General features: G+C 42.3%; 2 long non-coding RNA genes across 3 annotated transcripts in view; one reads left to right on the top strand and one right to left on the bottom strand.

Annotated features, from left to right (window-relative positions):
• Positions 1-25,205, bottom strand: part of LOC122894311 — a 114,654-nt gene that overhangs the window by 37,079 nt on the left and 52,370 nt on the right. The gene's annotated exons all lie outside the window — the stretch shown is intronic.
• On the top strand, positions 2,792-22,364 carry LOC122894318. The gene is made up of 2 exons (XR_006381772.1): positions 2,792-2,925; positions 21,962-22,364. It is a non-coding gene; the product is annotated as an uncharacterized LOC122894318 (long non-coding RNA).

The following is a 25,205-nucleotide window of genomic DNA, read 5'->3' as shown; positions in this document are numbered from 1 at the left end:
TGAATTTTCATGGAACTTTTAAATTGGGCTGGCTTTAATCTTAGGAATCTGAATACATTTGGAATTCATCCAAATCTCTAAGCAATCATCTTACTCCATTTCCTTTAGTTTATTGAAAGAAGAGTGTGGTAAGTTGGTGGAAATTCTATTCTTTTAAGGCTTAGCTTTTATGGGGGTATCTCTAAAACACACAAAGAAGTGGCTCCAGAGACAGTCAGGAAAGGACAGTGTCACTCATAACTTCTATTTGTCTATGTTTTACCTATTTTTTGAAGTTCTTATGTGAATTTTGATAATGTATTTTGATCCTTACTCTCGTAGAGAGTGGTGGTGAATGCAATGGTCCGGCTCTTACATTTGCATTCTCCTTCCACAAAGCCCAGACGTAGAGATCAAAATCCACCTTCACCTCACGAGTGATGTTCACCTTCAAGTTCCTACACATTTCACATACTTCTTCTACCTACAGCTAGTTTATCCAATCAACTGGACATCTGCTTTTCTTCTCCCTTTTTTGGAAAACGGGCTGCTTCTATGTTTTCAAGCCCTCCTTTCTGGAACATGTGAGAGCTTGTTCATAGACTCCTTGCAGACAAGACACTCTCTCTGAGGATCCAAGTCTGGAAGCACTTTATGAGCAACAATTGGAGATCTGTCTGTTCTGTTAGCGCATTCCATGGGAGTGTTACACTGTCTGGAAAGAAAAGCTCTGTGCGGGCCACTTTCACATGGACAACATATACAGAACTAAATGTCATTCATTTATAAACATTAAATGTGGGGCGCCTGGGTGGCTCAGTGGATTAAGCCGCTGCCTTCGGCTCAGGTCATTGATCTCAGGGTCCTGGGATCGAGTCCCGCATCGAGTCCCGCATCTCTGCTGAGCAGAGAGCCTGCTTCCCCCTCTCTCTCTCTGCCTGCCTCTCGGTCGACTTGTGATTTCTCTCTGTCAAATAAATAAATAAAATCTTTAAAAAAAATAAAAAATAAACATTAAATGCCTGATGACCAACTGTATTTGGAAAATAAGGACAGGTGAGGAAAAACCTCACTTAGGTTTGATTAACAATGTAAATGACTTTAAAGACCCCTTAGTTGGTCAAAAACTTTTCTCCCTCACAGTTCATACATTTTTCATGTGTGAACCCCCTCAGGGTCAGACTTCAACAACAAAACTATAAATCCTTTCAGGATAGAATCCTGTAAATTCTCTCCTGTTGGCAACTTCCAAATATAGAATACAGCACTGTTGACTATAGTTACCATGCTGGACTTCACATCTCCAGGACTTATAACAGGAAATTTGTACCTTTGACCTCCTTCAGCCATTCCCCCTACTTACTAGTACCCTCTTGCAATCTTTTCCTGAGTGTTTTTAGATTTTTTGAAAAAATTAAAATATGGCAATATATGATGATAAAGTCAATATGTGACACTCCCAGGCATGAATAAGTCCTTTGCCATTTCTTAATATTTGAGACTCATTCCTGCCTTTATTTTCTTTTTCCTACTTTCTTCATCCTATACTCTTCTCTTTTTTTCCTATCTTTTCCGGACTAGACTGCCCTCCTGAAAAGGACCCTCGGTGAGACTGGGCACAGGGTGCAGTCTGCAGGATGCCTTGGGTTAGAGGGGGCTGAGCAGGAAGCGAGGTATCACGAAACGGGCAATTCATTTCTTACGCACCCAGTGGGGACGGACAGGGTGTGAAACTGACAAGTCCCACAGCGGAAGCCCTGGGCCCTTGTTCCCAGCAGCTTGCTCTTGAGTCTTAGAGCTGCCATGAGCTGCCACGAGGGGAGATCCAGGTCTACTGTCAGTTCAACTATGTTTTTATTTTATTTTATTTTTAAAAGATTTTTATTTATTTGTTTGACAGAAATCACAAGCAGGCAGAGAGGCAGGCAGAGAGAGAGGAAAAAGCAGGCTCCCCGCCGAGCAGAGAGCCTGATGCGGGGCTCGATCCCAGGACCCTGGGATCATTACCTGAGCCAAAGGCAAAGGCTTTAATCCACTGAACCACCCAGGCACCCCTCAACTGTGTTTTTTTAAAATTGTGTTTTTAAACTCCCCTCAAGTCTGACTACATATATATATAAAAGCAAAAAAAAAACTTCAGGTATTGTTACTGTGCATATCAAAGCAGCATCTATCTAGACCTGATAATGCTCCTTCCCACAATGCATACATGTAACCTAAAAATGGAGGAAGCCTTTGATATCATCTGGTTCAATCCCTTCATCCTACAGCTGAGCACAGTAAAACTCATAGAGGGAAAGCAACTTTTATGAAATGATTGATTACCATATCTGACAGGCCTAGACCCAAAAGACATATTGAGCATCTTTTATTATTTCATATTATTTCATGGAATGATATAAAACAGATTATACCTGAAGGTCTACCTTAACAATAGCATACACAGGTTGGTCAAAGGAGTTGTATCTTCATGAACTTAAAAGTCTACCAAAAAGTGAGATTTACCCTATTGGTAGTTGAGATATAAGGGTTTTGTTAGGTAGCATAGATTATGTTTTTCATCATTAAATTTCTCACCCTTAATAAATATTGCTGATTGACTTTGAAAGGTTTGGTTGAATTGTCTGGATATTTTAGTAAGTATGGAGAATAATTTGTCATTGATTCGCTTCATTTGTCAAGTTATTTAATAAAATTTTTAAAGTTTTAGATGAATTTTTTTTAAAAAAAAGCCATATTGGGTAGAGACGAAAGGACTCTTAAAGTTTCTAACTAGGTCCCCTGCATACCTGTTTTCTCTGCCAGAAGAATTTGCTGTGCGAACCCCTTTGGGGTTGCCCTCGACCAAGCTTCTGCAACCAAAAGTCCTGAGGAGGGCACAGGGTTGATGGGATGGATACTGAGGCCCTGGCCTCTGGACGCTGAAGTTGGAGTTCCTCTGAGGAGGTATGTCAGGGGTGGGATGGGATGCCTGAAAAAGCCACTGGTGGGCCCCCGGCACTGCTTCTCAACATACCAGATATTCCACTTTCCTGAACTGAGCTCAGTTCGGCTGTAATCCTCAAGACAGTGGGTCAGGGTGTGGCTCCATCTGGGGTTGAGCAGCAGACCGGAGGAAGGAACAATGAAAGACTGCTTGTGTTTCTGTGGTTTGGCTCAGCTGGAGAGGAGCCTGTGGGATAACGGCTGAGTGCTCCTGTCAGAATCTCTGCCGTGGGCCTGGTTACTTCTGAAGCTGCCCGACTGAACGGTGGTGGGTAGACCATGGAAGCTGGTCCTTGGACAATAATAGCCACTGTTTATTCAGTGCGTCTCGTGTGCCAGACGATATTAGGTGCACAGTCTCAACAATCTAGAGAGTCAGGTGGCATTCCCATTTGTGAAACTCAGTGGCTTGTTCAACATCAGGTTTCTACTAAGAGGTCAACGTTTCAACCCTAGTATATAGTTATTTTTGCTACCATGTCATATGCATCCCTAAAAAAACCCTTGCAGGTGGCAACATAGAGAACGAAAAATAATAGGGTTTATGGCAGAAATGGGGTTGGTGCTAGAAAACTTTATTATCTGAAACTCTAACCCCAATAACGAGACAAACAGAAATACTAGCCCATCTGCATGCCCTTCAGTGTTTGCAACTAGCGTCATCACGGTGGTCCTTTTACAGCCTCTCATCCTGGGGCTCAGGCTTCTTCCTGCCTTGACCTCAGGGCATTCACTGCCAGTAGAGAATGTCTGCATCAGCCCTGGAAATCCGATCCAGGGTTTGAATACAGAGGGTTGCATCTCTGAGGCCTCTTCAGCTGCACCTGTGACTCTACCAGGGACTACTCTATAAGCAAAAACTTAGATGGCTGGTCTAGTGGCTTCAAGAACCACTACTTCATTGAAGGGCCTCATGTGTAGACACACAGGTTTTTTCCTAAAGTCTTCATATATTTCTAAGACCTTCTCCCTAAATGTAAGAAAGCTTACCCTGACTGCATAAATCATGTATTCAGCAACATAACTTCTGAATCACATTTCTCACTCTCCCAAATTGCTGGTCCCTTCAAGGGACATTGCATCAAAGGAAACAAGTGTTGTTTTGGATCAGAAAATCCTATTTCAAAGCCCATGCCAATTTATCCCCTGCTTTAGAGAGATGGCCTTTGGACTTGAGGAAAGTTTATACAGGTTGGAGCATTTCTAACTGATAAGGTCTGTTTTTTTTCTCTTCATATAATCACAACATCATGATCAGACTTAACAAAATTAACAGTGATTTCTTCATTTCACCTAATATCCAGCCCATATTAAATGTTTTTGACGGTCTCAAATGCTATTTATAGTTGGTTTGTTCAGAGTAGGATCCAAACAAGGCCCGTTGATTGCATTTGTTTGTTACATCTACTATGTCTTTTGTTCCTTACTCTCCTGCCCCCTTCAAATACAATTCATTTGTTCGAGAAACCAGTCCTTTGTATTATGGAGAATTCCACATTTTGAATTTGGTGGATTGCTTTTTCATGCTTTTTGGGTAGTTCCTCTATTCTCCATTTTTATTACCTGTAAACTGGTTGTTAGATCATGAAGCCTGCTTTAGATTTGGGTTCCATTTATTTGGTAAAAATATTTCAAAAATGGGTCTTTTTTGCTCCCGTTGCCTTGTATCTTGAAGTGCAATGCTGAGCCCAAGTCAGTACTGCTAAGCTAGACCAATGTATTAGGAGGTAGCATCTAGATCTCTCTGTTGTAAAGTCTCCAGCAACTTTTCATGTAATGATTAATCAGCCAGTGATCATTTCTTAGTGATCATTTCCCTGAGATTGAAAAAATGGGGATTTTCTAGGTCTTTTATTCCTTCTGTATTAATTAGCTGGAGTTCTTTCCATGAAGAACTTGGCCTCCTCAACTCTCGGATAAGCTGAAACATAGGATGCTTTGGGAGAGGTGGAGTCTTAGTTCTTTTTTTGTATCAGTTTTCGGTGTCGAGTCGGTACCCTAGCAGAGTCCAGATGGTGAACAGTCTTTCCCTGAGAGTCATCATAAATTACTGAATTTTTGTATATTGATGTTTTAAACACTGATGTCATTCCTTTTTTGCTCAAATTGCCCCAACTTTGCCAGCAGACATCTTTTCAGCTTAGTTACTGTGTACTGTTGACGTGACCTCTTTAGCGTCTGATTGTTTCCTGGCTTTCTGGCACAAAAACATGTCTGACTCATTTTGTAAATGTCCTCATGTGGACCTGAAATCGACTATTTCTCAAAAGGAACAACCTTTAGTGGAAAATAGTACTTAAAGATCACAATTTGGTCATTAAAGAGAATTTTACTATTGAACAAGACCTGAATGCAATCAGACAAAAGGTTTCTAATTATGCACTAACATTGATAAAACTTTGTATTGTAGTTTCTTTAAGAGAAAATAGCCTTATTGCAAATTTAAACTTGGTCATTTGACTCCATTTGCATTATGAAAAAAATTTTTCTGCTCTTTGATAACATGAGTCTTAGGAATACAATTCGGTTTAGCCAAATTGATAGAGAAGTGGATTCATAGTAAATATTAGGAAATTACCCCAACCATTTCAAAATGTCCAATTACAAAGTTTTGGACTCAGAAGTTACGTTTCAAATTTTATTTTGTTTTTGAATTTAAAAGAATAAACCTTAACACACATTTGCTCAGTTTTTGGTTGGGACATTGATATATTTTCCATTTTATAGATTATAGTAGTTTAAGAATATTTTGTTTTTGTCCTTGGTTGAAAAATCTGTTCATTTTATTTGTGGCAGTCTTTTGCAATTCTTCAAATTAGCACATGAAAAAAATCCAACTCTAACTTTATTAGGAACCAAATGATATGCAAATTAAAACAAGAGCATTTTTGTTATAACAAATTAACAAAGACTTAAAAAATTATGTTTTGTTCCAGGGAGATTTAAATGACAGTCTCACGTTTTAGGCTGGCTCTGCTATTGATTCCAAGATTTGGTTCTTTTCTACTAGGGGTGTTTTCTATCTCCTCTCCCAGGTATCAGAGCTGCCTGCTCCCTGACACCTCCCCAAGCTCTCTCCTCTGACCTATGAGACTTGTAGAGACAACGAATATACTCTGCACAGAATTCAAGTTCCATTAACTGAGTCTGTAAAGGGCTAGACGGTAAATATTTTTGCCTTTGTATGCTAGGCAACAAAATAATCAAGACGTTATGAAGTTACTTATATAATCATTTGAAATGTAACCATTAAAACTATAAAAACCATTTTTAGTTTGTAGGACTCTACAAAAACAGGTTGCAGTTCAGATCTGGCCCATGGGCCACAGTTTGCCAACCCCTGGCTAGATCTTCCTGTAAGGAAGAAAGTGCTTCCCAGCTGTGGGGAATATTCTCTAATGGCCTTGAGGAGTTAGCTTCACCCCAGTCCCCCTCAACTCGGAGCCCAGATTATACTATTCATGGGCAGCCCCCAGTCAATGACTGAGCAAGGTTTAGTCTCCCATTAGCAGCCAGCAAGGGAAAGGGACCTACCTGCGAAGAATGAATGTCTGCCAACAACCTGAATGAGTTAGGAAGTGGATCCTTCTGAGGGTCTGCAAATTAAGAGCCCAGCTGCCACCTTGAGGGGGACCTTATGAGATCCGGAGCAGAGAACCAGCTGAACTCACCCAGACTTCTGAATTACAGAACTATGTGATAATAATTGGGTGCTATTTTAAGCCACAAGATTTGTGGTAATTTTGTTATCCAACAATAGAAAATGAATACACTGGGAATTTTTGTTTGCAGGGGACAACAACCTGTGTGACACAGAGCAGATGGGAAAGGGAGAAGGACTCTGAGAGCAAAAAAGCCAGTGACTGGACAAACCATACCACCATTTTTTTTTTTTTAGTACCTCCTGTAGCTTAGAGGCTTTTGGCAAATATGTATTATTCTGTTTTCTCAATAACTGTGAAGATTTCATTAACATTGAATGAGATTTTATTTGTGATGACAACAGGAATGCTAGAATGCTAGACATCTCACTTGATTATTCTTAGTCTTATTGGGGAGGGACTCAATTAACTGATGATGGCCATGGAAGACTTTTTCCCCCCAAGCTGTTTTTCTCCATTTGCTCTCACGTCTGTAATTGAGAAACGGTTACTAAGAGGTGGGGGCTGTGCAGAAAAGTCCAAGGGCATGCAGATGAACAGCACTGAGTATTCCCTACAGGAAGCCTGGTGACCAGCTGCCATTATCCACTGCAAATACCTGTGACAGCACAGAGGAAGCGACGGAGAGAAACAGAAATGCATTTAAGTATAACAAAAGGCCAGCCCCCAAATGATTGCTTATAAAAATCCGAACAGAACCTAGAAGTCTCACCGCCTAGCTTTTAAAAATCCATTATTTCTTCCAGACAGAAGCACTTAGGGGAGCAAAATGGCTTATTTCAGTATATGTGTAGAGAAAACAATGTAACAATAGAGCAAAGCTTCAAGATCTTCTGATCAAAGACTTGTGAAACTAATAGCTAACACAGAAAAGTGATAATAATTCTTTTGAATGCATTTTGAGTGCTCCTATGAGATGTGCAATCTAATTGGGTTGTAATTGCCAGCTTCTGATAGCGGTTTTTTCCCTCTGGTTCATGCTACCTGAAGTCTGCACCTCTTAGGGCTAGAACTGTATGGGTGATCAGGGCTAGCCAGGATATCCCTGCAACAGTAACTGAAGGCAACAAGGCAGGTTGTGTAGCATTCAGTGTCCCTGATAGCCAGTTCGAGCTTAATTATACAGAATTCTGAGGCCTCAATAATGAAACACAATATGGAGAATTTATAATAGAAATGGTATTACATCGATCGTTTGATTTCAGAGTAAGGAACTGAAGGAGGGGATATGTCGAGTGTATTCTGCTTTTATTGTAGCAACTGTCGTCAGGAAAAAGAAATAGCCCTTGTCATCAAAGTAAAGCTTTTATTTACAGAAGAACATTAGCAATGAATGTAAAAGTAATGATAGAAATAGAAAATAGTGAGTTTACAAGACATAATGAAATAATTAATCCAGACAAGGATCAATAATGAATGCTAAAAGTGCTAGCAGAGCAGGTGACAGAGCCCTATATATTCCCTCGGTACCAAAATATCACCCCCCACAGATTACCTGCTAATAGCAAATGTGGGGGGGGGAACCATTTTAAAATAGAGAAATATGACGATCATCACTTGGTAATTAAACTTAGTATCCAATTTTCCCTTGATTAATAATGATAATGCCTTATAAATTATACGGTGTTTATGATGGAATTTGGATCTGAAGTCTTGATTAGATTCAAGTTAAAGGAAATACAATGTAGAGAAGAACAAATTAAATAACACCATAGGGAAACAATTAGACACATTCAGAATGCGGGACTTCTATGACAACTGGTCTCCAAAAAAAGTCAATGGCAAGAAATAAAGGAGGACTTACTGGATTGAGAGACTAATGAGGAAGAACCAAGTCCAATGTGGGAATCCTTGATTGGATTTTGTTTTTTTTTAAAAAAAAAGCTTTAAAAATACTTTGGACCAGTGGTGAACATTTGAATATGGGTCATTCAATATAGGCAGGATCTTCACAGGAAACAGATGACAAGCTCAAAAGAACTTAATCATGGGTATTTAATGGTGGTACTGTTGAGAAGTGCGGTCAGGACCAAACCAACCTACAAAGGATGCTGATGTACCTGGGGTTAATAGGGAAGCCTGATGTGATGCAGCCAAGGCCAGACCAGCAACTTTGCAGGGAGGAGCAGAGTAAAAGCGTCCCCGCTGCCCTCACCCATCAACCCTTTCTGGTGCTTCTTATTGGCCCCTAATACTCGTGGGTGCTTGTTCTTGGCTGAACTCGGCTGGGAGCCTGGCTATGACAGTCTCTCTCTGGGCTCAGAGCCCAAAAGAGAAGGTGGATAACACCTCTGCAGGTGGGGAGCAAAGGGGCAATAAAGTACAGTTGGCTGGTAGAGTAGATTAGAGAATTTGTGTTAATTGTTAGGTGTGGTGTTGATAATGGTGTTATGGTTGTATAAGAGAATGTCCTTAGGTTTTTTTCTTTTTTTGACATGCATGTTAAAGTATTAAGGGATGAGATGTCATGAAGTCGTATTTATTCTGAAATGGTTCAGCTAAACAGTTAGATAGGTAGACGGATGGATGAACAGATGGATGGATAGATAGATAGATGGAAAGAAAGGAAGAATAGATACTTGAAGCAAATATGGAAATGAGCTTGTAGGATTTTCTTCTTTATTGCTACCTGCTTTGTGTACTCAGGTGTCAATTTTGTCACTCCTGAAGAAAAAGCCTTTCCCCCCCTTTTTTAAACCCAGGATCTGGCACGCGAAGGATGACAGAAATCCAGCTGTGACCCATACATCCCTTTCTCAGTGATAAGTGTATTTGCCAGCTACCCTATACATACTATTACAAATTAATTGATGATGTTGTTATAGTTGGTCTCTCTTGCAAGTTGTGAGTCCTCTGATAGTAAGGGCTTTGTCTTAGCCATTCTTGAGCACTACTGTGTGTCTCATAATATTCTAAAAATACATCACAATTCAGTTGTATTGTTCACTGAAGAAATGCTGCAAGAGATGGCAAGACTGAGAGATTAGAAAAAGCAGGAACAAAAGTTATATCAGGTGGTAGATCCTTGCTATGGACTTTGTTGTGTCTTCCCCAAAGTGACATGTTGAATCTCCAGGCCCCAGTGTGATGCTAATATGAAGTTTGGGCCTTTGGGAGGTGATTAAGTCATGAAGATAGTGCCTCCAAGGCGAGTGCCCTTATGGGAAGAAACACAAGAGATGACCTCTCTCTCTTTGCTATATAAGGAAACAGCAAGAAGATAGCCATCTGAAAACCATGAAGAGGGTCTTCACCAGACACGTAATCAGTCAGCACCTTGATCTTGGCCTTCCCAGTCTCCCGAACAGTGAGAAATGTGTGTTTGTTGTTTAAAAGTCTACGTATTTTGTTATAGCATCCTAAACTAAGACAAGCCTCACTGAAGTGTCACACATGGTCTTAGGAGGGAGAAGGGAAAGAAAAGGACAGGCTTTAGAGGAGGAAGAAATGGCAGACCTCAGTCCAGGGGGAAGGGTAACATAAATTGCAGTAAAGAATCTAGGGAGGAACTAAGGTCTTTGGGAGGTCTGGCATGTCCACAAGTAAGACGGAGCCAGGTGGTACTAAGCCATTCAGATCAGCTAGCTCACAGGCAGAAGTGAGGTCCAGATGTGGTCAGGCCTTGGGATCCAGGGATCAAAACAAGCAGATAGAAAGAGAGTATAAACTCCAGACAGGAAAGCTGACAACATGATGTGAGATTCTATACAGGCAGATTGGGAGGAGGCAAACTATGGATTGATGTAGATTATAGTTTCTGGAAATTCTAGTTAGTGACTCACTCTAAACTTGTATAGCGTGGTTTCACTTGAAAGGCACATATGCTATAATTATATACACTCATAATTAGGGCTAATATTTATTGAGTTCTTAGCATGCACAAGCTACTCTTTTATGCATACTATATGTAAACCATTTGAACTCACACCAAGGCCATGAGGGTAGCAGCTAATTATGCCAATGTTACAGATGAAGAAAGTGAGAGATAAGAGTAATTTGTCTGCGACTGATCCTCCATAGGCTGACGTGGAAGAAAGGAGCTGGTTTACTGCAAATTTCCTTGGAAACTGACCAGGACTTACTGTCTTAAACTGTGGGCCATCCCCAAACACAAGGCTGGCACTCTGTACCAATGCTTTCCCAACCATCAATGCTAAGGTGATGGGTCCTGCCACTGGCATGTACCCTAGTTCCGTGATCTTGCAGACAGGAGGGCTGGTTCTACCTTCAACTACCAGGGCTGAACTAGAAAAACAGGGTAGAGGCAAAACCTACCCCACCATATTGCTCCTGCAGTCCAGCCTCTGACGACAGCAGAGAGGAGCTTGAGCTTTCCTAATTTATCCAGCTTGAAAGCTCCACAACCCAAGGGCAGAAGGCCCCTCTCCGGAAATCCAATGTCCAGGTCTGTCAGATTGTTGTGTGCTGTCCTAGAATATGTAACTGGAGACTCATACGCCTAGCTGTTTTCCTGTCTACATTAGTCTAGTGATGTGGCTTCAGATGGCCATTTGCTCTTATTTGCACGATAACCTAAAGCAGGAAGAGGAATTTCAAAAGTCACATAGCCAGTAAGTGGTACAACTGAGATTTTTAACTCAGGTAGTCCAGACTCTACCATCTCTTGTGCATGATTTCTAGTGAGTAGGTATTTCTCTGCATCTCCCCCTGATGTGTAGCATTGAGACTTACAATACATTCTCACTAAATATTTGGATGACTGTGATGATGATCTGAAATAACAAGGAAGGGACAAAGCACTGATTTAGTCAGAAATCTTTTATAAAAGCAGTCCAGCAAATTCTCTTACACACAGTAGACAGATGTGTATTTAATTGCTAAAAGTGTTTTGAAGTTGAATTCAAATTAATAAATACTATTGCATCTGTCAATTAAATGAAAGAGCCAATACACAACCAATGTTATTTTCTAATCGAGAGGGAATGGTCCCGTAAGGAATACAGAGAGCTTAAAAGAATATATGATCACTGTTAAATAGTGTGATAGACTTTAAAAGTCTAAGAGCCAAGAGATAAAGGGAAGAGATAAAAGTGAAAATGGAGTAGTTGGTACAAGGCTTCTCACAAATGGTTCTCTAAGTGGGTTTAGGAGGAGGGGCAAGATTTGAAGAGAAAAAGAAGAGGAAAATTGCCTCCAGGTATAATAAGAAGCATAGATACAGAAATGCTCACATAAGTTATTGCTGGTCAGTGGAGAAGGGTCATGCTCTAAATTAGGGAAGCATGTAATGTTTGGCAAAAGTGAGAGAAGGCAGAAAAAATATGATGTAACATATTATATGTTTTCAAACATTATCAGTAGACACTTGAGCTAGAAAGTAATACAGAGTTCACAGGGTGTAGCAAGGTGTAATGAAAGAAAGCTGTGCTGTGCAAAAATTAATCAGATAGTAATGTTTAGATGGACTTGAAGGAAGACCCATTAGAAGGTTATTTGCAGACTCCCAGCAGCATAATAAACGGAGCTGATGCACACAGATGCTTCCTCCCACCACTCAGAAATGTGAGATCAAATATTAACGGGTGATGGACAATGATGGTGAAAAAGAACAATACGATAGATGACGTTAAGAATGGGAATTGGGAAGATCAGGCTTAAGATTCTAAGGTCCTTAAATGTAATATGTACACTGGTTTGAAAATATAGTTCTAAAAGAATAAGAAAAACATATTTTTTATTTTTATTTTTAAAAATTTTTTAAAAAGATTTTATTTATTTGACACACAGAGAGAGAAATCACAAGTAGGCAGAGAAGCAGGCAGAGAGAGAGAGAGAGAGAGAGAGAAGCAGGCTCTCCACTTGAGGAGAGATCGGGGCTCGATCTCAGGACTCTGGGATCATGACCCAAGCTGAAGGCAGAGGCTTAACCCACTGAGCCACCCAGGCGCCCCGGAAACATATTTTTTTTAATCTAGCAGCAGGAATAAAGAAAACAATGCTAGGGAAAGGAAGGAATAGCGCCCACTGGAACACAGCAATAGGCTATAGTATGAATGGTGCTTCCCTATATGGGATAAAAGCATTGCGCATGTGTTGGAACAGGCCCTATTGATGACAGAATAGTGGTCTCTTCTGGAATTGTTTAACACAGGGAGGGAAGCAAATGGAGCTGGGACAGGGTTCGAAAAGGCTTCAACTCTATCTGTACTGTTTTTGGTTTCTTGAAGATATCTGGAGCAAGTATTTTATCTCCTTACTAAACCTTGGGATAAGTATAAAAATGTGTATGTTCTTTAATTTGGTGTTGTGTAATATTTTAAAAACTGTTGAAGTAAATAAAGCCTGAGGTGAAAGGTCAAACGAGACGGTAGGCAAGAGGAACCGTCTAATATTACTCTAGACATCTCTACACAGGAATCCCCTAAGTACTATCCATGAAGCTGGTATGGCAATGAGATATGAAGGTACCAATCCACCAAGTCTCAGATGCACCTTCTCACTCTTGTTACCAACAGTTTAAGATTCTGTGAGACAAAAGCTGCAGTCAGCTCTGCGCGGAACCACAGGAACTGGGGGTTTCTTCTGTAATCTGTTTATAGTGCCCTCTAGTGGTGGCTCAGCGCGATTCTCTAATGCATGTGTGGGTTAACGTCGTATTATTTTCTAACATGTTAATGAAAACCTTCAGAGTGGTTCTTTGTCTGATGTTGTAAGTCGACAGCATGGTAGGGTTATCAGTCACAATTTCATTTTTTATTTAAAACTTGGCTACGACCTGACTTTTTAAAATGGGAATCTAGCAACGTCTTGGCCCGTGGTTTTCACTTGGAGATGTATGTTAGATTTACGTCTCAAGTTTTATTAAAGTGTAGTGTTTAGGATTTGCTCCAGACTTACCGACTCACTTTACTTGGTATCCTTGGTATATTCTTGGTGTATAACACCACAAATTCTGATAAATATAGAAAATCTCATCAGAACGATTTCATATTTTTTCTGTGCTTTCCTTATGCTTCCACATATTATTGAAAAATTAGCATACTGACATACCTTTTGGGACTGCCCGCAAAGTACAAAACTTCTAAAGTTTTACCCATACGAATGTATGAATGATAACATTTTACCCATACGAATTTAACAGATTTAACCTACAGTTAAAAAGAAAAGCATGATTCTTGGGGCGCCTGGGTGGCTCAGTGGGTCAAAGCCTCTGCCTTCAGCTCAGGTCATGATCTCAGGGTCCTGGGATCAAGCCCCACATTGGGCTCTCTGCTCAGCGGGGAGCCTGCTTCCTCCTGTCTCTCTGCCTGCCTCTCTGCCTACTTGTGATCTGTCTGTCAAATAAATAAATAAAATCTTTAACAACAAAAAAAGAAAAGCATGATTCTTTCACTATAGGAGATGAATGAACAATAAAATTAAATAGCTGAATATTCTGGAATTTCTCATATTTGCTTAATAATAAAAACAAGGACTGCCTCAGAACCCCACAGAAGGACTATTCCAGGTGCTTTGGACTAATGACACTTCAAGGAATAGGGACTCTTGGGTACAGGCTTCTGATGGCATTGCTTGGACAGATTTTAATCTGTCCCTGAAGATTGAGTCAGGATTTCCAGAATTCTGTAGTTGAGAAGCAGATGGCTTCATAAAGCTGCTAACCCAAGATATGACAGAGCAAGAACTGATCACAGGGAACTGAAAGAACTGATGAGACATGACTATAGTTGTGCATTTGGAATATTATTGATGCTGTTTTAATGCTATATTTTCTGGATACAAAAGGAAGTCTTTTCCTCTTCAGCTTATCTGTACTCCAGTACAGTTTAGTTGCCTTTACTCTACAAACTGGAATAGAATATTTTTAAATGATATATTTTTCTCACTGACTTCCTCCCCACCTCCTGTCTCCTGAATTCAGAAACTATTATTGAGTATTTCTGCTTTTCACAACAATATAGTTATTTGCAGAAGTTCAATAAGAATCTGTTTTTTTTTTTAAACCAGGTAATAACTGGGAAAATTGATTGAGCCAGCACAGCTTTGCCTAGAATGTCATATTTGGGAAAGATGCTCATTTAATCAGATATGACCAGACATTTTTGAGGAGATAAGGGAGCCTCCCAGAAAAACTGTCCTGGAACCTGGCTTACAGAGTCTAACCCTACAACTGAGCAAGGAAGATCACGTCTGGGCAGGCCAGGAAGCCTGGGGGAGTGGGTGTTGTGGTTAAATATGCTATTTAAATAAGACTAAGATGGTCTCTAGTTCTTTCTTTTTTTAGGTCATAAACTGATGCTTCGTTCAATCAGATCTGGTTCTTTCTTTCTAAATCAATTTCTTGGTTCACTCTTGACTATGAATGAGATGGAAAGAAGAATGCAATCTTTCATTTTTCACCAATTCACCTCTCCCTTGTGGTAGGGAAGGGGGCAAAAGGCAGAAGGAAAGAGAGAGGCTGGCGAAGGGGATGGAGTCGAAGAGACTAAAGAATGAAAACGGAGAAGTTCGAGTTAGGTTTCAGGACAAGCACGCAGGGCTCTTGACAGAAAGCCGCTATCCTTTTTCTCTTCTGCCACAATCGAGAGAAAGAGACATTTCCAATTTTGCCCCTAATTTTGAGAAAACAGTATTGTTGCCCTGAAGGCATGTCTGACCCCTAATAATAATGAGTTGAGGTACATTTAGATTTTTATTTACACAAAATATCTAGTATTAATTTCTTACTCCTTTTGCTGTTTTCTTTCAAATTAAAAAAAAAAAAGGAGAACTGGAGAACACCTGGCTTAAACAGCTTTGATTTTGCTCACTTTACCTCGTAGCACTCATCTGGCCACAGCACAGATGTAAATAATTCTCACACCCTTTTTTGTGTTTCCCCCCTTCTCTGAATTTCACTGATTACTGTTGAGTCCTTTTTTTTTTTTTAAGATTTTATTTATGTGTGATTTGAGAGAGAGAGAGAATGCAAGAGAGCACAAGTGGTGGAGGGGGAGAAGGCGGCTCCCCCCTGAGCAGAGAGCTCCATGCGGGGCTCCATCGCGGGACTCACCGCCCTGGGATCAGGACCCGAGCCAAAGGCAGCCACTTAAACAACTGAGCCACCCAGGCACCCTGATCACTGTTGATTTCAATGACTTGTTTGCTAGTTCATACTGTGTGCTGCACTAAATGGTGTAAATATATTGTGGTCAAGAAAAAATGAATGAAATGACATTGAGAGCCGAAATGACAAGATGCCATCTGCTCTAGTGGGCTTTTCTCCCCCCAGAGTCACCGTTGCTATTCTGGACTTCCAAGTGCAGAGGTCATAATGAGGGTTCTTCTAGATTTCAAAATAGCCCTTATTAGAGTAAATCGGTTTTGTGCATCTTTTTTTTTTTTTTAAAGATTTTATTTATTTATTTCACAGACAGAGATCACAAGTAGGCAGAGAGGCAGGCAGAGAGAGAGAGGGGGAAGCAGGCTCCCCACCCAGCAGAGAGCCCAATGTGAGGCTCGATCCCAGGGCCCTGGGATCATGACCTGAGCCGAGGGCAGAGGCTTTAACCCACTGAGCCACCCAGGTGCCCGTGTATATGCATCTTTTAATTATTTTTTTGTTAAAGATTTTACTTATGAGAGAGAGAGAGAGAGCTCACGAGTGGGGCGAAGTGCAGAGGGAAAAGCAGACTTCCCACTGAGCAGGAAGCCCAATGTGGGGCTTGATCCCAAGACTCCAAGATCATGACCTGAGCCAAAGGCAGCCACTTAACAGAATGCGACACCAAGACACACTTTGTGTATCCATCCTAAGAATACATTCTCCCTTATTTTATTTCCAACAGTTTTCATGAAATGTGTGTGCCAGTGCCAGGCATCTCCCTTCCCTTCCCCTCATTATCAAAACTCTTTCTGACCTCATATGAGATGTATGGGGTGTGGGAAGCAAACAGCCACCTGCAGGGTACAGCTCTGCTCCTTATATCCCAGCTCCCTACTGAAAGCCATCTATTTATATTCCCTGTGCCTCAGTTTTCAAATCTGGAAAATGGGCTTGGTCATAGTACTTAGGCCATAGGGTTGTTGGACAGATGAAAGAAGAGAGCAATAAACAAAATGTACAGCTAACACAGTGTTATTTTCAGCCACCCAGAAGACTCATTCTCCCACTGCAGAAGTGTCATCGCAATAGGAAACTACAAGACAAGACAACAAAACAATGGCAGGTAAACTTCTGATTTGGAGGTCAGTTAGACTAGCTGTGTATTGATAGAAGTCTTCTGTAAAGTTTTAGAAAAATGAACTTCTGCTTATAGCATTAACCAGAGAGCAGGTTACTGAGTCACTTACTTTCTACTCTTCAGTGTGAGTGGAGGCTGGGCGCTTGGCAGCTGGAGCCAGCGTCTCTGAAGCCCTTGAGGAGCTTTTCTTTTTTCTTTTTTTTTTTTTTTAAAGATTTTATTTATTTATTTATTTGACAGAGAGAAATCACAAGTAGGCAGAGAGGCAGGCAGAGAGAGAGAGAGGAGGAAGCAGGCTCCCTGCTGAGTAGAGAGCCCGATGCGGGACTCGATCCCAGGACCCTGAGATCATGACCTGAGCCGAAGGCAGTGGCTTAACCCACTGAGCCACCCAGGCGCCCCTTGAGGAGCTTTTCTTAATGAGAATCTGAGGAAGTCTGACGGCTTCTCAGCAGCCCATGAAAGGGGCTTTCCCCTAGGTCCCCACTCATGTCAGACACCATTAGAAAAGACTGCGGTTATTACTGTGTATTTCTCTTCCATTATGCCTTTTCTCTAGTTCTTTTTCTCTCCATGCCAACGTATTGGAGGGGAGAACACCTTTCTCATTTGGCACTTCTGTGTAGCGTCATCCCATGGGAACAGGTTTTGTTAGCATCTGAGCCCAACATTTGTTGGCTCGTTATCCTTACTGCTCACTTAGGGAGACACTTTAATCCCCCTACAGAAGATCTTCTCTATCATACCTTTCTAGGGAACCCCAGGCAGGGTCTCATTTGTGCTCCAGTCAGCCTGTGCCTGCTGTGCCCCTTGTGTAGGTCAAGTTTCTCCGGTTTGTCATGTGTCACCTCCTGGAGCCTCTGTCCTGCCTAGAATGCTGAGTCTTGGCCTGTAAGGGCTTCCAGACGCCAAGTGGAAAATGATGCCTGTCAGTCCTTTATGCACCAGAAGTGGGCCCAGCCGCAGCACTTCTAAGGAGTTCAGAGCTGTTCTGTGAGCCTGAGCTGGGTGCCTGCGACCGGACTGAGCCTACCACCATCCTACCTCTCTCTCCCATGGTTCCTCTCTCAGCACATCCCTCCCTGCTGCCTCTCATGCAAAATATCCACCTGGGGAGATGTTCCACAGCCTCTCCTCCCTTCCCTCACCTGCTGTGTTATCTTGCCAGTCAGTCCTTATTTTCCCTATGATATTTCCTGCCCTCCACCTGGGTCTCTCGTCAGAGGACAAAGAGTGAATAGTCCATAACCAAGGCAAGGTGCTTCTCCTGGGCTAGACATGGTCAGCAGCTAGCAGGCTCTCAAAGACTTTAAGAACAACAAAATGAGTTTGGCTTCTGAGGAGAGTTCAGATCTTCCCCAGTGAGAAGCTGACCCCCGTCTGTTGCCTCTTCCATTCCTGCACGGAATTCCATTCCATTCCATTCCATTCCATTCCATTCCATTCCATTCCATTCCATTCCACCTTCATAGGTACTCCTGATCCTGGGGAAGCTTCTGGTGTGTGTGTGTGTGTCTATGTGTGTGCAAGAGGTAGATCTGGCAAGAAAGGGATGATTTTGCTGTCTCAAATGAACAGCATATTTGGAGCCGACACTGGCCACATAACTGGGTTCATTCTTCCATTCTCATCTTCAGACCCAACCTGTTTATCCTCAGGTTTGCATGTTACTCTTGGCTCTCCTCAACATAGTTGTGTAGACATGTGTAGACATTCTGCTTTGGACCTTGCTCCAGGTTCTTGCTTTGGGGCTGACATGGAGTTGTCTATCTACTCTTTCTAAGGTCTGTGAAGAGCCTTGGTGTTGACAAGGTGACCCTTCTCTCTACCCTGCTCCGACCACTGTTCATCCCCTCCCTACCATCATGCTACGTAGGAGCTAGGGCTCTAAAGGGAAGCAGATGGTCTATTTAAACTGGGATGATTTAAACATGGTTTATTTACAAAAGGACTAAATATAAAGGAGTGGGTGGGATATAGAGGAATCACAGGGAGAGGCAACAGAGTTGTTACCTTAAAAAACAAGTAAGGGAGAGATGAGTCAAACTTGGAAGGAGGGAGACCTGTAGAGCAGGTGCCCTTGAGAGAAGTAGTGATCTCCCATGAGGTACAGAGCCAGCTTGGGGGCACCTTGCGGAGAGGGAGCCAGGGAAATAAGTACCCTAGCCTTCCTCTCTGCTTTCTCTCTGATATCTTGGCAGAGTCTCCCACTGGCCAAACCCAAGTGGGAGCCAAAGATCCTGAAAGCCTGTCGATGTAATCCCTGCCATTCAGCCCCCTGGCCAGGAGCAGAATGGAAGGTCTAGACGAAGATATTTGGCAAACTCAGGGCCCTCACAGTTCATGAGAAAGAAAAAACAGAAACTTATTCAACATTGAGCAGGTGGCTGTGTACTGGCCTCACCTGGTATTCTTCACTCCCGAGAAGATCCTGGGGGTAGGATCACTCATTTCCCCACTTAATAGTCTTCCTCTCCATGAATGATAGTTAAAATATAACTATGGCCAGGGGGACTGCACCAGATCTTGGAGCTCTCCCCTTCTTCTGAACTTTCTGGCCCCCTTCTAGATTTTTAGGCCCCCACACCCAGAGCAAGCTCTCTACTGTGGCTTCTGACTCCCTTGCAAGTGTGGTTCCAACACTGCCCACTGGGGTGCTGGAGTTCTTTCCAGAAGAGCCCCATCTCAGCTGTGGTGACTTTAAAACCTGAAAGCCACTCACCTAGCAGCTAGGGTTGATGTTCTTAGGCCCATCTTCCCAGTTCTGGTAGCAAAATATTGACGCCTAGGTCCCTTTACAATGGCCTCTGCTTCCAAAGACGCCTTTCTGTGTTCCACTGCATAGTGAGAAGTCTGCTCTCTCAGGCAGAGTGAGATCCTGGGGTGCCTGTAAGGGGCACCTCCAAGTTTCCTCCCTCATGACTGGTTTGTCAGACCCCTTTCTAATGCTCCCTCCTGCACTGCCTTCTGCAAGAGGCTTGCAAAATCTTTCTCCCCTCTCCTTTTAATGCACACTTCATGTTTTTCCTATAGCTTTCAGTGATGTGAAGTAATTGTCCATGATTCTCAGATATTACCCCAGTTGGAGCCAATCATAAGGACTAGCAGAAGACCCAGGCTCCTGCCCTAGCAAGCCCCCTCCAGGGTTCTAACGTGCCTAACCAAAGTGCATTCAACCTCCTTCCTCTCTTGAAGGTGCTTTCTAAGCCTTTCTATCTTGCTCCCTGCTATGAGAGGAAATATGATGAGGGAGTGGGGAAGTGACACAGAAAAGGACAAACTAAAGTTTGCGTTAAAAAGGTTACTACCGTGGCTTCTGGAGTAAATGTTTCTGAGCAACTTCGGGGAATACCACTCAGAATTGCCCCACAGGGAGGTGAGGGGCTTGGGGTATTTACAAGCTCTGGCCCCTCTTTGGTTGAAGGTGCATCCCGGGTGGGGTTCATTCCTTTCCCCCTCCTGCCAGTCTTGCATATGGAAGCTCCCTTGCCCAGCGATCACCCTCGCTGGAGTCCAGCAGGAGCCTTCAGTACTTGAGGGAGCTGTTGGCTGAGTTCTGGGCTGGGCACCATCAACATTAGTTCTATGTTTCTTTCTTTCTTTCTTTTAAAGATTTTATTTATTTATTTGACAGACAGAGATCACAAGTAGGTAGAGAGACAGGCAGAGAGAGATGGAGGAAGCTCAGACCATGATCCCAGGACTCTGGGATCATGATCTGAGCTGAAGGCTTTAACCCACTGAGCCACCCAGGTGTCCCTCTATGCTTCTTTTTAAGAAGCATAAACACATACCCTTTCCTAATGTGCAGTTTTAAAAATGTAACATGTTAATCTTTGGAAACTTTGGAAATTAAACCTGTTTCCCCCCAACAGCTGCTTCTCATGGTCCACATAATGGGAAGGAAGGTATAAGCAGGAAATGCTGAATGACTGTCACATGTACGAGTTTGTAACCTCTTCCGCAGTAAACCCATCAACTCCTAAGTGTCCCATGTTAATCATCGACAGATGCAGAAGAACGGCATCTGCAGAGTGGACAAGCCCACAGAAGATCCCCCTTTTTCCCACTGATAATGGAAATGACTCCCTCGAGTCTTTGGAAAGAAAAAAATTTTAATTTTCCTTCCCACTGAGAAGAAAGTCTGCTTTCTCAAAAAACAAAATTGTATATATTTAAGGTGTACAGATGACGATTCAACACATGCATATGCAATGAAATGATTACACAGTCAAGCTGATTAACATACCCTCTCAGTTACATGTGTGCGGTGAGAGACCTGAAATCTACTCTCCTAGCACATTTCCAGTGTGCAATACCATGTTAATGGCTGCAGTTATCATGCTGTACATCAGATTTCTAGTCTTATCATCTTACATCATTACAACTTCATGCCCTTTGACTGACATCATTCTCTTGCCCCCACTCCCCAGCCCCTGGTAACCGCCGTTCTACTCTCTGCTTCTACATCTTTGATCTTTTTAGATTTTATATATAAGTGAGGTCATGAAGTTTCTGTCTTATTGTGTCTGGTTTAATTCACTTAGCGTATGTCCTCCAGGTTCATCCATGTTGCAAATGGCATGATCTCCTGCTTTTCTAAGGCTGAAAAAGACTTATATACAAGTATATACCACAGTTTCTTTATCCATCCCTCCGTGGAGACTTAGATGTTTCCAGATCTTGGGTAATGTGAATAATGCTGCAATGAACATGAGAATGCAGACGAGACACTGACTCCATTTCCTTTGGGTACAGACCCAAAGAGGGGATGCTGGATCCTATGGTGGGAAAAACTCTTTTTGAACCATTTGAGCAGGGGTACAATCTCCCCACTATGTTTGTTGGGGCTACTGCTGGTCTCGTAGCCTCAAATTATGAGTGACTTGCGTGGAGAAAGAAAAAAGGGAAGATTTTTCTCTCTGGGGAAAATGGGCAATGGGGAGAGATTCCTACTTTCTTTTTTCCTAGCCCACCATCAGGGACTAGGTCTGGTTCCTGTTTTGGGGTATTAAGTGATAGTAGAAGGAGATTCTGATGCAAGGATTTTGAGACTTGGGGTCCACAGCAGCAGGATCACCAGATCTGAAGGGCTAAGTGTGACTCAGACAGAGAAATATTTTTTCTATTTCTGTGCTGTGATTTTTACAGTGTTTGGGAGAAATAAGGACCAGGAGCCAAGCATCTCCTTCAGCATGTGGAGTGATTTGCAGCTTTGGGAACCCAGGAATGATTTGGCAGTGGGGGCAGCCTCCCTGAAGTAGCCAGAAGCAATGAATACTGACGAGAAGAGTGGAGGATAGCACTAGCAGGAGACCTGCCCACCACCATGCGGTATCTCCAAGACTGTATTTGAGAGAGTCCAAGGGGTGCTGGGTTTGCCCAAGACTCAAATCCTGTAGGAGAAGATGGAGGCAAAGAACCAGCAAAGTGGGAAGAAAGGGAAGCTCAACAGCGGAGGGATGAGGTTTGAATGTAGGAGGCCCGGAACATTTGGGAGACAATCAGAAAATTAACATGTCTTTAGCAACTTCACTAAATGAAAATCACAAAATCTGTTTCCCTTTCTGTTGACTTCTGTTCTTTGCTGCTTTTAGTTACTCTCCAGATATAGATCAGAGGCACAAAAGAAATCAACTCCCAGCGTGCCGGAAAAAATGGTCTCTAGGGATTAGCTTCCCTCTAATCCTTAAACCAAAATCGGTGGGTATCATGAGTGCATATGAATATCCTGTGTGAAACTGGTTCATTTGTGTGGGGTTAGGCGGCTCAGTGGAGAAGCTCTACTGAGCATCTGACTTATTTTCATGGGGCCTTTCTTTTATGAGCTCCAGGTTTTAGGCAGTAGCTGTAATTATGATGATTAGTTATAGAAAGTGGTTGTTAACCAACTTGTTTTATTTTACTACCACTTTACTTAAAAGCAATTGAGGAAGGAAAAAAATACAAGCCATACTTATCTTTAGAGGTTGAGAGAATATATAAACAAACCTTTGATGTTCTTCCCCACCAGACACATATTTCCATTATCAAAAATAATTGAATCTTCTATCTAAAACAGTTGAGGGGCGCCTGGGTGGCTCAGTGGGTTAAGCCTCTGCCTTTGGCTCCGGTCATGATCTCAGGGTTCTGGGATCGAGTCCCGCATCAGACTTTCTGCTCAGCAGAGAGCCTGCTTCCTCCTCCTCTCTCTCTCTCTGCCTGCTTGTGATCTCTCTCTGTCAAATAAATAAATAAATTCTTAAAAAAAAAAACAAAAAACAGCTGAGATAAATGGTACTCGACAGCATTTTTTCTTTTGGTGTTTCAAGAATTGTCATTAGTTTCCCCAAACGTATTCTATGGCTAAACGAGTGACTCACTGAGTCAATGCCAAACAGGTTTGGTTACTGCAAGATTACCTCTCAGAGACTTTGATGTGCTCATGAATGAGCCTGGCTTCCCCAGTCGGGAGTATGAATGGGTACACCATGGACAAATAACTTGGGGATACTGCCAGGACACCTTGCAGAAGGCTGGTGCTCCAGAACACAATTTTTAAAATGTCATATACGATGGACATGGAACAGCATCACCCAGATCTCCCTTCAGGATAGGACTTGCTGCCAAGGAATGGGGAATATTACAACAGACCGTCTTCATCTGTTTGCTTCTTCAGAATCTACCTCAGCTGAAAAAAGCCTCCTTGTCCTTCCGTGAGCAAATCATCTGGTGGCTGGGCAAAGTGTGTATAAGGGACCATCGTCTTGTCTAACTCTGACAACACATGCTTGTCGGAGAGCTGCTGAGCAGACTGGCCCAGGCTTTGTCAGCTCTGCCTTGCTGTTTGACTTCTCCCTCCATCCAACCTTGCTTCATCACTTTTCATAGGCACTGACCCCCAGCAAATATCTTGCACCCCAGAATCTGTCTCATCATCTGCTTCTATAAAGCCCAATGAGGTATATTACTTATATACGTGAGATTACTGTAGTTTTCAAAAGAGGATCTTAGTGCAATGGACTGAATGTTTACACCCCTCATATATTGAAAACTAATCTCCAACTTCATCCCCCCCAGTTGGGATAATAGTAATATAGCTTCATAGGATTTGAATGAGGATTAAATGAGATGTTATCAATTCCTAAGAACTGTGCCGGGGACATTCTGAGGGCTATAAGCCATTAGATGTTATTGTTGCTGAGGCAAAGTATATGAATCTGGTACATTTTATTTTTAATTTATTTTTTTTCTAAGGTTTTATTTATTTATTTGAGAGAGAGAGAGCACCTTTATTCCATAGTATAAGATGATTACCACAATCAGTGTTAATGATCTCCTTCCCCATGTCCCTTCTTCCACTCTGTCTTGGAGGAATTTTCTTGGTGATTTTCCATCTGTTTCAGACTGATGATATGGATGGTAGGTGGGCTGGGGGTGAATATTAATAGAGCTATGTAAGGGGTATAATTAGGGTAGTGGTTTTGTGACCCTAACTCTCCCTCCCTTTAAAAAAAAAGTTTTATTTATTTATTTGTCAGAAAGAGTGGGAGCACAAGTAGGGGGAGCTGGCAGGCAGAGGGAGAAGCAGACTCCCCCCTGAGCAAGGAGTGGGATGCGGGACTCGACTCAAGGACCCTGGGATCATGACCTGAGCCGAAGGCAGACGCCCAACCAACTGAGCCACCCAGGTATCCCTCTCCTTTCTTTTTTGAAAAGGATGTCAAAAACACATCAGTTAGTTATCCTTATGACAAAAGAGTAAAAACCTAACTCAATTTATTAATAGTGTCCTATGGAAATCATGGATGAAAAAGGCATTCAGATCTCTGGAAGGAAGTGGAAACAGGTATTGGGAAGCTAACAGTACTCAGCTTCCTCTCTTTTTATTTACACACAGATTGGTTTCCTCTTCTCTTCAATCCTAAGACTATGGCCACTGAGTTAGCTGGGTCCTCTGTGATGGGGACCTTGAGATGGAGTTAGGAGCATAAGAGGTTTGTTGATATTTAAGTTCTGTGAAAGAGAAAAGGAAGAAGAAGGTAGACTGGGCCTGGGAAGTTTTCACACCAGGATGCAGACCTGACAGGAGGAATCAGGATCAGGCAGGAAGAGCCTCAGACCACGATGCAGACCTGAGGGGAGCTCCAGAGGGAAGATTATCTGTTAGAGGTATTCTGTGTTGGCAGAAATGTCCAGGTGTCAGTGCCCTCTAGTGCACAGTCATTAGGTAGGGGTGACCTGGAACTAGGCTGGCCTGGGCTCAAAAGTTTGATTCTGCAGGTGTTAGCCACTGGAGGCTGTCAGTGAACTGTTCTTGCACTTCCTGATTCCAGGCCTTTCTTGAGAAGTGAACAGTATACTTCCATGGCTGCCATGGTCCCCAAGAAATCAAAGTTCCTTTGTTGTGAGCATT

The sequence above is a fragment of the Neovison vison genome, chromosome 1 (genome assembly GCF_020171115.1).
Source record: "Neovison vison isolate M4711 chromosome 1, ASM_NN_V1, whole genome shotgun sequence".
NCBI classification, from domain to species: Eukaryota; Metazoa; Chordata; class Mammalia; order Carnivora; family Mustelidae; genus Neogale; species Neogale vison.
This window is presented reverse-complemented; position numbering and strand designations above follow the sequence as displayed.